This window comes from Triturus cristatus, chromosome 7 (genome assembly GCF_964204655.1).
Source record: "Triturus cristatus chromosome 7, aTriCri1.1, whole genome shotgun sequence".
In the NCBI taxonomy this organism is placed as follows: domain Eukaryota; kingdom Metazoa; phylum Chordata; class Amphibia; order Caudata; family Salamandridae; genus Triturus; species Triturus cristatus.
The window spans coordinates 1,203,344,018-1,203,360,243 of record NC_140590.1 but is presented as its reverse complement, the minus strand read 5'-3'; positions in this window follow the sequence as shown (position 1 = coordinate 1,203,360,243).

The following is a 16,226-nucleotide window of genomic DNA, read 5'->3' as shown; positions in this document are numbered from 1 at the left end:
TCTAACTAGAGCTCTTCAGAGAGGTATAGCTTTGTCCAGACACAAGGGAGCACCCAGTATAAGTCAATGAAATTCCCTTTCAGGCATAGAGTGAGGAATAAAGTATGCAAAAAAGAAGCAGAGAACTCTGGGTAGTTCTCAAGTTTAGGTCGAAAGCAGCTCCTGTATGGAGCACTCTCAACATCAGCGACACTCTAGATCTGCTCACCTCAAATGTCTGTTTTTCTATCAAAATCTTTAAGCATAGAATTAGCACAGTGCCAACCACGCCGAGATAGAAAAGGACAAAGTCTTTTGCCATTTGTACAACAAAGTCTTTAAGCATAGGACTAGCACAGTGCTGTCCTTGCCAAGCTGTAAAATGACAAAAGCCAATTACCACTCCAGGAACAGTATTACAGCTTTGAATAGGTAAAATACCAATCAAGCCAACCTGAAATGAGCAAAAGCAACCCCTGACACAGTGTTTCGCTCTAATTAGAGCTCTTCAGAGAGGTATAGCTTTGTCCAGACACAAGGGAGCACCCAGTATAAGTCAATGAAATACCCTTTCAGGCATAGAGTGACGAATAAATTATGCAAAAAAGAAGCAGAGAAACTGGGTAGTTCTCAAGTTTAGGTCGAAAGCAGCTCCTGTATGGAGCACTCTCAACATCAGCGACACTCTAGATCTGCTCACCTCAAATGTCGGTTTTTCTACCAAAATCTTTAAGCATTGGATTAGCTCAGTGCCATCCACGCCGAGATAGAAAAGGACAAAGTCTTTTGCTATTTGTACAGCAAAGTCTTTAAGCATAGGACTAGCACAATGCTGTCCTTGCCGAGCTGTAAAATGACAAAAGCCAATTACCACTCCAGGCACAGTATTACAGCTTTGAATTGGTAAAATACCAATCAAGCCAACCTGAAATGAGTAAAAGTAACCCCTGACAAAGTGTTTCGTTCTAATTAGAGCTCTTCAGAGAGGTATAGCTTTGTCCAGACACAAGGGAGCACCCAGTATAAGTCAAAGAAATACCCTTTCAGGCATAGAGTGACGAATAAATTATGCAAAAAAGAAGCAGAGAACTCTGGGTAGTTTTCAAGTTTAGGTGTAAAGCAGATCCTGTATGGAGCACTCTCAACACCAGCGACACTCTAGATCTGCTCACCTCAAATGTCTGTTTTTCTATCAAAATCTTTAAGCATAGGATTAGCACAGTGCCAACCACGCCGAGATAGAAAAGGACAAAGTCTTTTGCCATTTGTACAGCAAAGTCTTTAAGCATAGGACTAGCACAGTGCTGTCTTTGCCGAGCTGTAAATTGACAAAAGCCAATTACCACTCCAGACACAGTATTACAGATTTGAATTGGTAAAATACCAATCAAGCCAACCTGAAATGAGTAAAAGCAACCCCTGACACAGTGTTTCGCTCTAATTAGAGCTCTTCAGAGAGGTATAGCTTTGTCCAGACACAAGGGAGCACCCAGTATAAGTCAATGAAATACCCTTTCAGGCATAGAGTGACGAATAAATTATGCAAAAAAGAAGCAGAGAACTCTGGGTAGTTCTCAAGATTAGGTGGAAAGCAGCTTCTGTATGGAGCACTCTCAACACCAGCGACACTCTAGATCTGCTCACCTCAAATGTCTGTTTTTCTATCAAAATCTTTAAGCATAGGATTAGCACAGTGCCATCCACGCCGAGATAGAAAAGGACAAAGTCTTTTGCCATTTGTACAGCAAAGTCTTTAAGCATAGGATTAGCACAGTGCTGTCCTTGCCGAATTGTAAAATGACAAAAGCCAATTACCACTCCAGGCACAGTATTACATCTTTGAATTGGTAAAATACCAAACAAGCCAACCTGAAATGAGGAAAAGCAACCCCTGACACAGTGTTTCACTCTAATTAGAGCTCCTCGGAGAAGTATAGCTTTGTCCAGACACAAGGGAGCACCCAGTATAAGTCAAAGAAATACCCTTTCAGGCATAGAGTGATGAATAAATGATGCAAAAAAGAAGCAGAGAACTCTGGGTAGTTCTCAAGTTTAGGTGGAAAGCAGCTCCTGTATGGAGCACTCTCAACACCAGCGACACTCTAGATCTGCTCACCTCAAATGTCTGTTTTTCTATCAAAATATTTAAGCATAGGATTAGCACAGTGCCAACCACGCCGAGATAGAAAAGGACAAAGTCTTTTGCCATTTGTACAGCAAAGTCCTTAAGCATAGGACTAGCACAGTGCTGTCCTTGCCGATCTGTAAAATGACAAAAGCCAATTACCACTCCAGGCACAGTATTACAGCTTTGAATTGGTAAAATACCAATCAAACCAACCTGAAATGAGTAAAAACAACCCCTGACACAGTGTTTCGCTCTAATTAGAGCTCTTCAGAGAGGTATAGCTTTGTCCAGACACAAGGGAGCACCCAGTATAAGTCAAAGAAATACCCTTTCAGGCATAGAGTGACGAATAAATTATGCAAAAAAGAAGCAGAGAACTCTGGGTAGTTCTCAAGTTTAGGTGGAAAGCAGCTCCGGTATTGAGCACTCTCAACACCAGCGACACTCTAGATCTGCTCACCTCAAATGTCTGTTTTTCTATCTAAATATTTAAGCATAGGATTAGCACAGTGCCATCCACACCGAGATAGAAAATGACAGGTCTTTTGCCATTTGTACAGCAAAGTCTTTAAGCATAGGATTAGCACAGTGCTGTCCTTGCCGAGCTGTAAAATGACAAAAGCCATTTACCACTCCAGGCACAGTATTACATCTTTGAATTGGTAAAATACCAAACAAGCCAACCTGAAATGAGGAAAAGCAACCCCTGACACAGTGTTTCACTCTAATTAGAGCTTTTCGGAGAAGTATAGCTTTGTCCAGACACAAGGGAGCACCCAGTATAAGTCAAAGAAATACCCTTTCAGGCATAGAGTGACGAATAAATTATGCAAAAAAGAAGCAGAGAACTCTGGGTAGTTCTCAAGTTTAGGTGGAAAGCAGCTCCTGTATGGAGCACTCTCAACACCAGCGACACTCTAGATCTGCTCACCTCAAATGTCTGTTTTTCTATCAAAATATTTAAGCATAGGATTAGCACAGTGCCAACCACGCCGAGATAGAAAAGGACAAAGTCTTTTGCCATTTGTACAGCAAAGTATTTAAGCATAGGACTAGCACAGTGCTGTCCTTGCCGATCTGTAAAATGACAAAAGCCAATTACCACTCCAGGCACAGTATTACAGCTTTGAATTGGTAAAATACCAATCAAACCAACCTGAAATGAGTAAAACAACCCATGACACAGTGTTTCGCTCTAACTAGAGCTCTTCAGAGAGGTATATCTTTGTCCAGACACAAGGGAGCACCCAGTATAAGTCAATGAAATACCCTTTCAGGCATAGAGTGACGAATAAATTATGCAAAAAAGAAGCAGAGAACTCTGGGTAGTTCTCAAGATTAGGTGGAAAGCAGCTTCTGTATGGAGCACTCTCAACACCAGCGACACTCTAGATCTGCTCACCTCAAATGTCTGTTTTTCTATCAAAATCTTTAAGCATAGGATTAGCACAGTGCCATCCACGCCGAGATAGAAAAGGACAAAGTCTTTTGCCATTTGTACAGCAAAGTCTTTAAGCATAGGATTAGCACAGTGCTGTCCTTGCCGAATTGTAAAATGACAAAAGCCAATTACCACTCCAGGCACAGTATTACATCTTTGAATTGGTAAAATACCAAAAGGGCCAACCTGAAATGAGGAAAAGCAACCCCAGACACAGTGTTTCACTCTAATTAGAGCTCTTCGGAGAAGTATAGCTTTGTCCAGACACAAGGGAGCACCCAGTATAAGTAAAAAAAAAACCCTTTCAGGCATAGAGTGACGAATAAATGATGCAAAAAAGAAGCAGAGAACTCTGGGTAGTTCTCAAGTTTAGGTGGAAAGCAGCTCCTGTATGGAGCACTCTCAACACCAGCGACACTCTAGATCTGCTCACCTCAAATGTCTGTTTTTCTATCAAAATATTTAAGCATAGGATTAGCACAGTGCCAACCACGCCGAGATAGAAAAGGACAAAGTCTTTTGCCATTTGTACAGCAAAGTCTTTAAGCATAGGACTAGCACAGTGCTAGCACAGTGCTGTCCTTGCCGATCTGTAAAATGACAAAAGCCAATTACCACTCCAGGCACAGTATTACAGCTTTGAATTGGTAAAATACCAATCAAGCCAACCTGAAATGAGTAAAAGCAACCCCTGACACAGTGTTTCGCTCTAATTAGAGCTCTTCAGAGAGGTATAGCTTTGTCCAGACACAAGGGAGCACCCAGTATAAGTCAATGAAATACCCTTTCAGGCATAGAGTGACGAATAAATTATGCAAAAAAGAAGCAGAGAACTCTGGGTAGTTCTCAAGATTAGGTGGAAAGCAGCTTCTGTATGGAGCACTCTCAACACCAGCGACACTCTAGATCTGCTCACCTCAAATGTCTGTTTTTCTATCAAAATCTTTAAGCATAGGATTAGCACAGTGCCATCCACGCCGAGATAGAAAAGGACAAAGTCTTTTGCCATTTGTACAGCAAAGTCTTTAAGCATAGGATTAGCACAGTGCTGTCCTTGCCGAATTGTAAAATGACAAAAGCCAATTACCACTCCAGGCACAGTATTACATCTTTGAATTGGTAAAATACCAAACAAGCCAACCTGAAATGAGGAAAAGCAACCCCTGACACAGTGTTTCACTCTAATTAGAGCTCTTCGGAGAAGTATAGCTTTGTCCAGACACAAGGGAGCACCCAGTATAAGTCAAAGAAATACCCTTTCAGGCATAGAGTGATGAATAAATGATGCAAAAAAGAAGCAGAGAACTCTGGGTAGTTCTCAAGTTTAGGTGGAAAGCAGCTCCTGTATGGAGCACTCTCAACACCAGCGACACTCTAGATCTGCTCACCTCAAATGTCTGTTTTTCTATCAAAATATTTAAGCATAGGATTAGCACAGTGCCAACCACGCCGAGATAGAAAAGGACAAAGTCTTTTGCCATTTGTACAGCAAAGTCTTTAAGCATAGGACTAGCACAGTGCTGTCCTTGCCGATCTGTAAAATGACAAAAGCCAATTACCACTCCAGGCACAGTATTACAGCTTTGAATTGGTAAAATACCAATCAAACCAACCTGAAATGAGTAAAAACAACCCCTGGCACAGTGTTTCGCTCTAATTAGAGCTCTTCAGAGAGGTATAGCTTTGTCCAGACACAAGGGAGCACCCAGTATAAGTCAAAGAAATACCCTTTCAGGCATAGAGTGACGAATAAATTATGCAAAAAAGAAGCAGAGAACTCTGGGTAGTTCTCAAGTTTAGGTGGAAAGCAGCTCCGGTATTGAGCACTCTCAACACCAGCGACACTCTAGATCTGCTCACCTCAAATGTCTGTTTTTCTATCTAAATCTTTAAGCATAGGATTAGCACAGTGCCATCCACGCCGAGATAGAAAATGACAGGTCTTTTGCCATTTGTACAGCAAAGTCTTTAAGCATAGGATTAGCACAGTGCTGTCCTTGCCGAGCTGTAAAATGACAAAAGCCATTTACCACTCCAGGCACAGTATTACATCTTTGAATTGGTAAAATACCAAACAAGCCAACCTGAAATGAGGAAAAGCAACCCCTGACACAGTGTTTCACTCTAATTAGAGCTTTTCGGAGAAGTATAGCTTTGTCCAGACACAAGGGAGCACCCAGTATAAGTCAAAGAAATACCCTTTCAGGCATAGAGTGACGAATAAATTATGCAAAAAAGAAGCAGAGAACTCTGGGTAGTTCTCAAGTTTATGTGGAAAGCAGCTCCTGTATGGAGCACTCTCAACACCAGCGACACTCTAGATCTGCTCACCTCAAATGTCTGTTTTTCTATCAAAATATTTAAGCATAGGATTAGCACAGTGCCAACCACGCCGAGATAGAAAAGGACAAAGTCTTTTGCCATTTGTACAGCAAAGTATTTAAGCATAGGACTAGCACAGTGCTGTCCTTGCCGATCTGTAAAATGACAAAAGCCAATTACCACTCCAGGCACAGTATTACAGCTTTGAATTGGTAAAATACCAAGCAAACCAACCTGAAATGAGTAAAAACAACCCATGACACAGTGTTTCGCTCTAACTAGAGCTCTTCAGAGAGGTATATCTTTGTCCAGACACAAGGGAGCACCCAGTATAAGTCAATGAAATACCCTTTCAGGCATAGAGTGACGAATAAATTATGCAAAAAAGAAGCAGAGAACTCTGGGTAGTTCTCAAGATTAGGTGGAAAGCAGCTTCTGTATGGAGCACTCTCAACACCAGCGACACTCTAGATCTGCTCACCTCAAATGTCTGTTTTTCTATCAAAATCTTTAAGCATAGGATTAGCACAGTGCCATCCACGCCGAGATAGAAAAGAACAAAGTCTTTTGCCATTTGTACAGCAAAGTCTTTAAGCATAGGATTAGCACAGTGCTGTCCTTGCCGAATTGTAAAATGACAAAAGCCAATTACCACTCCAGGCACAGTATTACATCTTTGAATTGGTAAAATACCAAAAGGGCCAACCTGAAATGAGGAAAAGCAACCCCAGACACAGTGTTTCACTCTAATTAGAGCTCTTCGGAGAAGTATAGCTTTGTCCAGACACAAGGGAGCACCCAGTATAAGTAAAAAAAAAACCCTTTCAGGCATAGAGTGACGAATAAATGATGCAAAAAAGAAGCAGAGAACTCTGGGTAGTTCTCAAGTTTAGGTGGAAAGCAGCTCCTGTATGGAGCACTCTCAACACCAGCGACACTCTAGATCTGCTCACCTGAAATGTCTGTTTTTCTATCAAAATATTTAAGCATAGGATTAGCACAGTGCCAACCACGCCGAGATAGAAAAGGACAAAGTCTTTTGCCATTTGTACAGCAAAGTCTTTAAGCATAGGACTAGCACAGTGCTAGCACAGTGCTGTCCTTGCCGATCTGTAAAATGACAAAAGCCAATTACCACTCCAGGCACAGTATTACAGCTTTGAATTGGTAAAATACCAATCAAGCCAACCTGAAATGAGTAAAAGCAACCCCTGACACAGTGTTTCGCTCTAATTAGAGCTCTTCAGAGAGGTATAGCTTTGTCCAGACACAAGGGAGCACCCAGTATAAGTCAATGAAATACCCTTTCAGGCATAGAGTGACGAATAAATTATGCAAAAAAGAAGCAGAGAACTCTGGGTAGTTCTCAAGATTAGGTGGAAAGCAGCTTCTGTATGGAGCACTCTCAACACCAGCGACACTCTAGATCTGCTCACCTCAAATGTCTGTTTTTCTATCAAAATCTTTAAGCATAGGATTAGCACAGTGCCATCCACGCCGAGATAGAAAAGGACAAAGTCTTTTGCCATTTGTACAGCAAAGTCTTTAAGCATAGGATTAGCACAGTGCTGTCCTTGCCGAATTGTAAAATGACAAAAGCCAATTACCACTCCAGGCACAGTATTACATCTTTGAATTGGTAAAATACCAAACAAGCCAACCTGAAATGAGGAAAAGCGACCCCTGACACAGTGTTTCACTCTAATTAGAGCTCTTCGGAGAAGTATAGCTTTGTCCAGACACAAGGGAGCACCCAGTATAAGTCAAAGAAATACCCTTTCAGGCATAGAGTGACGAATAAATGATGCAAAAAAGAAGCAGAGAACTCTGGGTAGTTCTCAAGTTTAGGTGGAAAGCAGCTCCTGTATGGAGCACTCTCAACACCAGCGACACTCTAGATCTGCTCACCTCAAATGTCTGTTTTTCTATGAAAATATTTAAGCATAGGATTAGCACAGTGCCAACCACGCCGAGATAGAAAAGGACAAAGTCTTTTGCCATTTGTACAGCAAAGTCTTTAAGCATAGGACTAGCACAGTGCTGTCCTTGCCGATCTGTAAAATGACAAAAGCCAATTAAAACTCCAGGCACAGTATTACAGCTTTGAATTGGTAAAATACCAATCAAACCAACCTGAAATGAGTAAAAACAACCCCTGACACAGTGTTTCGCTCTAATTAGAGCTCTTCAGAGAGGTATAGCTTTGTCCAGACACAAGGGAGCACCCAGTATAAGTCAAAGAAATACCCTTTCAGGCATAGAGTGACGAATAAATTATGCAAAAAAGAAGCAGAGAACTCTGGGTAGTTCTCAAGTTTAGGTGGAAAGCAGCTCCGGTATTGAGCACTCTCAACACCAGCGACACTCTAGATCTGCTCACCTCAAATGTCGGTTTTTCTACCAAAATCTTTAAGCATTGGATTAGCTCAGTGCCATCCACGCCGAGATAGAAAAGGACAAAGTCTTTTGCTATTTGTACAGCAAAGTCTTTAAGCATAGGACTAGCACAATGCTGTCCTTGCCGAGCTGTAAAATGACAAAAGCCAATTACCACTCCAGGCACAGTATTACAGCTTTGAATTGGTAAAATACCAATCAAGCCAACCTGAAATGAGTAAAAGTAACCCCTGACAAAGTGTTTCGTTCTAATTAGAGCTCTTCAGAGAGGTATAGCTTTGTCCAGACACAAGGGAGCACCCAGTATAAGTCAAAGAAATACCCTTTCAGGCATAGAGTGACGAATAAATTATGCAAAAAAGAAGCAGAGAACTCTGGGTAGTTTTCAAGTTTAGGTGTAAAGCAGATCCTGTATGGAGCACTCTCAACACCAGCGACACTCTAGATCTGCTCACCTCAAATGTCTGTTTTTCTATCAAAATCTTTAAGCATAGGATTAGCACAGTGCCAACCACGCCGAGATAGAAAAGGACAAAGTCTTTTGCCATTTGTACAGCAAAGTCTTTAAGCATAGGACTAGCACAGTGCTGTCTTTGCCGAGCTGTAAATTGACAAAAGCCAATTACCATTCCAGACACAGTATTACAGATTTGAATTGGTAAAATACCAATCAAGCCAACCTGAAATGAGTAAAAGCAACCCCTGACACAGTGTTTCGCTCTAATTAGAGCTCTTCAGAGAGGTATAGCTTTGTCCAGACACAAGGGAGCACCCAGTATAAGTCAATGAAATACCCTTTCAGGCATAGAGTGACGAATAAATTATGCAAAAAAGAAGCAGAGAACTCTGGGTAGTTCTCAAGATTAGGTGGAAAGCAGCTTCTGTATGGAGCACTCTCAACACCAGCGACACTCTAGATCTGCTCACCTCAAATGTCTGTTTTTCTATCAAAATCTTTAAGCATAGGATTAGCACAGTGCCATCCACGCCGAGATAGAAAAGGACAAAGTCTTTTGCCATTTGTACAGCAAAGTCTTTAAGCATAGGATTAGCACAGTGCTGTCCTTGCCGAATTGTAAAATGACAAAAGCCAATTACCACTTCAGGCACAGTATTACATCTTTGAATTGGTAAAATACCAAACAAGCCAACCTGAAATGAGGAAAAGCAACCCCTGACACAGTGTTTCACTCTAATTAGAGCTCCTCGGAGAAGTATAGCTTTGTCCAGACACAAGGGAGCACCCAGTATAAGTCAAAGAAATACCCTTTCAGGCATGGAGTGATGAATAAATGATGCAAAAAAGAAGCAGAGAACTCTGGGTAGTTCTCAAGTTTAGGTGGAAAGCAGCTCCTGTATGGAGCACTCTCAACACCAGCGACACTCTAGATCTGCTCACCTCAAATGTCTGTTTTTCTATCAAAATATTTAAGCATAGGATTAGCACAGTGCCAACCACGCCGAGATAGAAAAGGACAAAGTCTTTTGCCATTTGTACAGCAAAGTCTTTAAGCATAGGACTAGCACAGTGCTGTCCTTGCCGATCTGTAAAATGACAAAAGCCAATTACCACTCCAGGCACAGTATTACAGCTTTGAATTGGTAAAATACCAATCAAACCAACCTGAAATGAGTAAAAACAACCCCTGACACAGTGTTTCGCTCTAATTAGAGCTCTTCAGAGAGGTATAGCTTTGTCCAGACACAAGGGAGCACCCAGTATAAGTCAAAGAAATACCCTTTCAGGCATAGAGTGACGAATAAATTATGCAAAAAAGAAGCAGAGAACTCTGGGTAGTTCTCAAGTTTAGGTGGAAAGCAGCTCCGGTATTGAGCACTCTCAACACCAGCGACACTCTAGATCTGCTCACCTCAAATGTCTGTTTTTCTATCTAAATCTTTAAGCATAGGATTAGCACAGTGCCATCCACGCCGAGATAGAAAATGACAGGTCTTTTGCCATTTGTACAGCAAAGTCTTTAAGCATAGGATTAGCACAGTGCTGTCCTTGCCGAGCTGTAAAATGACAAAAGCCATTTACCACTCCAGGCACAGTATTACATCTTTGAATTGGTAAAATACCAAACAAGCCAACCTGAAATGAGGAAAAGCAACCCCTGACACAGTGTTTCACTCTAATTAGAGCTTTTCGGAGAAGTATAGCTTTGTCCAGACACAAGGGAGCACCCAGTATAAGTCAAAGAAATACCCTTTCAGGCATAGAGTGACGAATAAATTATGCAAAAAAGAAGCAGAGAACTCTGGGTAGTTCTCAAGTTTAGGTGGAAAGCAGCTCCTGTATGGAGCACTCTCAACACCAGCGACACTCTAGATCTGCTCACCTCAAATGTCTGTTTTTCTATCAAAAAATTTAAGCATAGGATTAGCACAGTGCCAACCACGCCGAGATAGAAAAGGACAAAGTCTTTTGCCATTTGTACAGCAAAGTCTTTAAGCATAGGACTAGCACAGTGCTGTCTTTGCCGAGCTGTAAATTGACAAAAGCCAATTACCACTCCAGACACAGTATTACAGATTTGAATTGGTAAAATACCAATCAAGCCAACCTGAAATGAGTAAAAGCAACCCCTGACACAGTGTTTCGCTCTAATTAGAGCTCTTCAGAGAGGTATAGCTTTGTCCAGACACAAGGGAGCACCCAGTATAAGTCAATGAAATACCCTTTCAGGCATAGAGTGACGAATAAATTATGCAAAAAAGAAGCAGAGAACTCTGGGTAGTTCTCAAGATTAGGTGGAAAGCAGCTTCTGTATGGAGCACTCTCAACACCAGCGACACTCTAGATCTGCTCACCTCAAATGTCTGTTTTTCTATCTAAATCTTTAAGCATAGGATTAGCACAGTGCCATCCACGCCGAGATAGAAAAGGACAAAGTCTTTTGCCATTTGTACAGCAAAGTCTTTAAGCATAGGATTAGCACAGTGCTGTCCTTGCCGAATTGTAAAATGACAAAAGCCAATTACCACTCCAGGCACAGTATTACATCTTTGAATTGGTAAAATACCAAACAAGCCAACCTGAAATGAGGAAAAGCAACCCCTGACACAGTGTTTCACTCTAATTAGAGCTCCTCGGAGAAGTATAGCTTTGTCCAGACACAAGGGAGCACCCAGTATAAGTCAAAGAAATACCCTTTCAGGCATAGAGTGATGAATAAATGATGCAAAAAAGAAGCAGAGAACTCTGGGTAGTTCTCAAGTTTAGGTGGAAAGCAGCTCCTGTATGGAGCACTCTCAACTAGGGGTGGGCGGAATTTGCGGAATTAACCTCCGCAAATTATCGCGAGATTGCAGAAAATCTCCGCAAACACGCCGGAAATATCGCGAAGATGCGGAAGTGTTTTTGCCGCCTGTTCGCGGTATTTTTTGCGTGTTCGCGGGTCGCCAACTTACCCATGCGGTCGCTCATGGGCGCGGCCATCTTGTTTTCACTTGTCCCGCCCTCTGGCGTTGTTTACTTCCTGTTCCGGGTCGCGCATTGCATGTTCGCGGTCGATATTTCCTGTTCGCGATCGCTTTTACTTGATCGCGTTGCTTTTTGCTTGCTCAGGGAGAAAATATCGCGCGAACTTGCCCACGTGGTCGCAACGGGCGCGGCCATCTTGTTTTCCACTCTATTGCATGGTTCTGGGGCCTGATTTTCAATCCTCCCTAAATCTTTTCAATCCTTTGTTTATAGCCACTTTTTTCGGATCTTTATTACTTATTATTTCTCTAACTATTTTCCTGCCTCTATATTTTTGGTTTTTGTGTACCTTTTTTTTTGTTTTTTAGCTACTTTTTCTCTGTGTATTGCCTGCTATTTATTTCCTTTACTCCTTTATTTATTTTACCTTTTCTTTCCCGCCCCGTCCCCAGAACCATGTCCAAGGGCAGGGCTGTTCGCCGGCGCAGCCAGAGCCGCGACCGCCTTCCTTGCGGAAGGCGGCGCCCACAAGGGGTGCATGCACGGGCCTTATTTGGGGAGGCGGAGTTGGCTGCACTAATTTTCTTTGTGCAGCGCCACCTCCCCTCAACCCTGGCAGCAGGTGGCAGGCCTGGGTCCGGGTACGGCCTCCGGGAGCGTCGGCAGCGGTGGGGGAAGGTGCGCCGGGCAGTGTCTCGCATCTCTGGGGTCCGGCGCACCCAGGCACAGCTGACGCACCGGTGGTCCGACATCCTGGACCGTGAGCAGGACCTGCTGGACCTGCTAGGAGTGGAGGTCCCGGGGCTTGGTGAGTACCTATTTAATTATTACAACTTTGTGTCTGTTCTTCTGCTCTATGTTATATATTGCGAATATCTTTTTTTCCTTCCAACCAGATAGAATGTTGCTGCTTGCAATACATTCCAGGTTAATAATGTTTAAAAGTCTTCTGTGATTATGACACAGGTGCTCTTCTGCGCTACTACTAATCTTACTTGTTTGCAGCTTTGCGTTTGCGCTTGCTTAGCGTGATTCTTTACGAGTTTATTTTAGAGAAATTAAGTTACGTAATGCTACAGTGACTCATGTCCACTCCTTACTTTGTCCTGTCACTAATAGATAGGGGCGGATTGATACATAGGTTTAGGTACTTTGTATGAGCTTCTAATTGGTTAGTGGTATGCGTGATGCCCCCTCACTCAGTTACGTGACGTGCTGCTAGTACGCCAGTCTTTAGAACCTTTCTAGTTTGTTCAATGAGTGGAGGTAGGCTTTGCAGTTACTTAGCAGTAGCAGATGAGCATCAATCAAACCAAAATTGTGTATATACAAAAAATGTAGTCATGTTAATGTGTCCTCCATGATTGGATCATACACATTGCTGAGGAATACAGTCGAAATGCATACTTAATGTACAATTGGCATGCCTGGAATAGGTGGGCTAGGTTGGGTGGTAGGTTGTACTAATACTTAGGCTTACTTGTAACTTAGTTTTCTGGAATCAGAATGGAAGAATGGATTACTGTTGATAAATAGTAACTTAAGTAGTCGAACTGCGAATCCCCCGATATTACATGTTGACCAGATGAGATCGGTCAATGTAGTTATTGCAATTGTTTAGATAAGTGTTTTTTGACCGTTGTTGAAAAAAATTGTATTTGCTTAAGTTGACACCATCCATCAATGTTTGTCTTTCTTATATCTTTCCTGTTCATCAGCACCCAGGGGCAGACGGGCAGGGACTGGGCAGTCGGCGGGACAGGAACACCACGAGGAGGACACCGCTGAGGGCTCCTCTGCTGGCCCCAGTAAGTCTTCTTGTTTTTAATAATATTTCTTATTCCATAACTTTTACTGCCCCATTTCTCCCGAACTATAGTGTGTTTCCAAATGCTATTTTTTTACCACCAATTATCCTTCGATCTGTACGGTTTCAAAAAGCTTATCCCTGCCTCCGCTACGATGACTGAGTACTACTACATACTATCAGTCTGTCTGTCTGTACTGTAGTAGCTAGTCTTGCCCAGTGGCACTCTTTGTGAAAGGTTGTAATATAAAACTCATATTCACCAGTAGCTCGTACAATCCGTTGGGTCGTTGTCTTGTACTACTTTTTACTCTTGTTGATGTTTAGGCTTTGAAAATTCACAGCAACAGCCCTACCAGATTTCTTAATATTTTGATATGATACCCTATAGGACATACAACTGTTGTAGGGATCTTGCACATACATTTGCACCAGAAAATAGGATGTTGGTGATGGTAGGTTGGACCTTCCTTGCACACCTCAATCAGAAATTCCGCACCCACCACAATTCCACTGCTTGACTATAGTACTGTCTTGTCATACCTATTAGGTCTCGGAACCCTCCCCCCAAGACAACCAACAAGTAGACAACCCAGAACATTAACACACCCAACCTCTGTCGTGGAAGCAATTCACATGCACACCCTTACTTTAATTTGCTCAATCGTGTAAGTTAGTCCACTCCACACCAAATACCACGAAGTCTATGTAAGTTTAAAATTTTTATTTCAATTTGAGAAGGTCTGTACACTGTTATCTTAGCAGCACCAACCGGCAAATCAATAACATTAAAACAAAATACATTGTTACACTAATACAGTTGGGAATTAAATCATGATAACTGAAGTGGTGGAAGGCAGCACCACCATCCCATAGCAATTTAGTTTATATACATTTATAAATGAAGATGTGAGTGAAGGGACCCCTCACCTCAGAAGAACCTAGTACTGGTAGTTGGTGCATCGTTCAGAAGCTCTGGTTCGTAGAAGCGAATCTTGCGTCTGTAATGCGAAAAAAGAAATGGTGTGCGTTAGTATATTGCAACTTGCAAGCATTTCTCAGCCGTGCCAAAAAGTGTAGCATCTATGGATAAGCAATATGGACTAACAGTAACAGTAGTACACCAGTTCTTCCTAAAAAAGTGGCTGGTTAATGTTTGTTGACCGCCTGTACGCAGCGCGTAGACTAGACAGTAGCAGTGTGAGGCAGGTCATGTGGGCTCAAAGGTGTCTTAAGAAGCTGCAAGGTAAAGGTAACGTCACATGTGCATGGCTAGGGCTAATCAAGCAAATGCTACAATGATCATATAACTTAGTGTCTACTCTACTACTACCTGATTTGTACTAGTGATTTATGTTAGTATTAACTCATTTTTCAACCTTGCTACTGATCAATAGGGGGGAGGTGTATATGTTGCCTAATAAATGTGTAATGTTTTCTAGGCGCACTACCGACCACCATTGCTGGGGCCAGCGAAGGCGACGCCGAGGGCGAGGATGCGGCAGTTGCAGATAGCAACGGAGGGGGAGTGGCAGCACCAGTGGCAGGCGGTGGTAAGTTAGATTCATAATCTTTAACTATTGTTGAACTTGACAGCACACTCACTGCAAAGGTGTACTGTATGTCTATGTATACTGTAAAGTTGTGAATTAGGGCCCCATTAGGATGGTGGGCGTATTGCCCCCGCCGGGCTGGCTGGAATTCACTGCCGTCACAGCAGGGGCAAACCTCCCGCCATCCCTGTAGAAAATATTCAGACATGTCTAGGCGGAAAAGGGTTCAATATGGCGGTGGTGTCTCTCTCACCACACCGGCAGCCATATAATCTGCATTTTGGAATGCCTTTGCGTGGCGGCATTACCGTCCGCCACGGAAAGGCATGCACACATTGCAGAGTATGCTTGGGGGCCCCCATGGAGGGTACCTACCGATGCTATGGTACCCCCCGACTTTCAAAGCAAAACGTGACAGGCTCCGTGCGAGGCCCGTCATGTTTTGCTTGGAAAAGCAGCACAACATTTTAGCATTGCTTTCAGCAAAGCCAACCAGAATTTAAAATTAAAATAACAGGGTGCGCCCGCCACTGTGCCGGGCGCATCATCCTAATTAATTGTCCCCACGGGACCCCCACCCTTTTTAGCAGTCGGATGGCGGGCGGACAAAGTCCGCCCGCTATCCGATGTCGTAAGTAAGTATGAGTTCTTGGGGACGTTTGAAGAGTGAACTAGAAGACTAGAATTCCCTTTAATTGGTATAGGACTAGGAGCCAGAGTATTGAGTAACCAATGGCCTCATCTATCTGATTTCAACTCCGCTTTGAAAGTTTTATGGAGAAGAGCACCTGGTGCACTGTTCAACTAAAAAGTGTAAGACAGGTGGAAGGAAGAAGGACGGGCGACATTTAAAATGTTATGTACTACTGTGCTTTATTTTATAGTGCTACTCTACCATGCCACTATGTGTATAAATAATTACCTTGTCCTACTGTTTTATTAAGACTATATTTTACAATTGTCGTGTTTTTTTCTTTTTGATACACAGCTACTCCGAAAATCAACCGCAAGGAGTTGGCCGCCAAGGCACGGCGCCGGAAGCTGGAGGCAATCCAGCAGGAATACCGGCGGCTGGTGGTCCTAGCCGAGGAGGAGGAGGAGAGTGCAGCAGCAGTTGAAGCCTCCTCCAGTGCCCCGGGCCCCAGCCACCGCCCTCCAGCGGTACGGCGCCA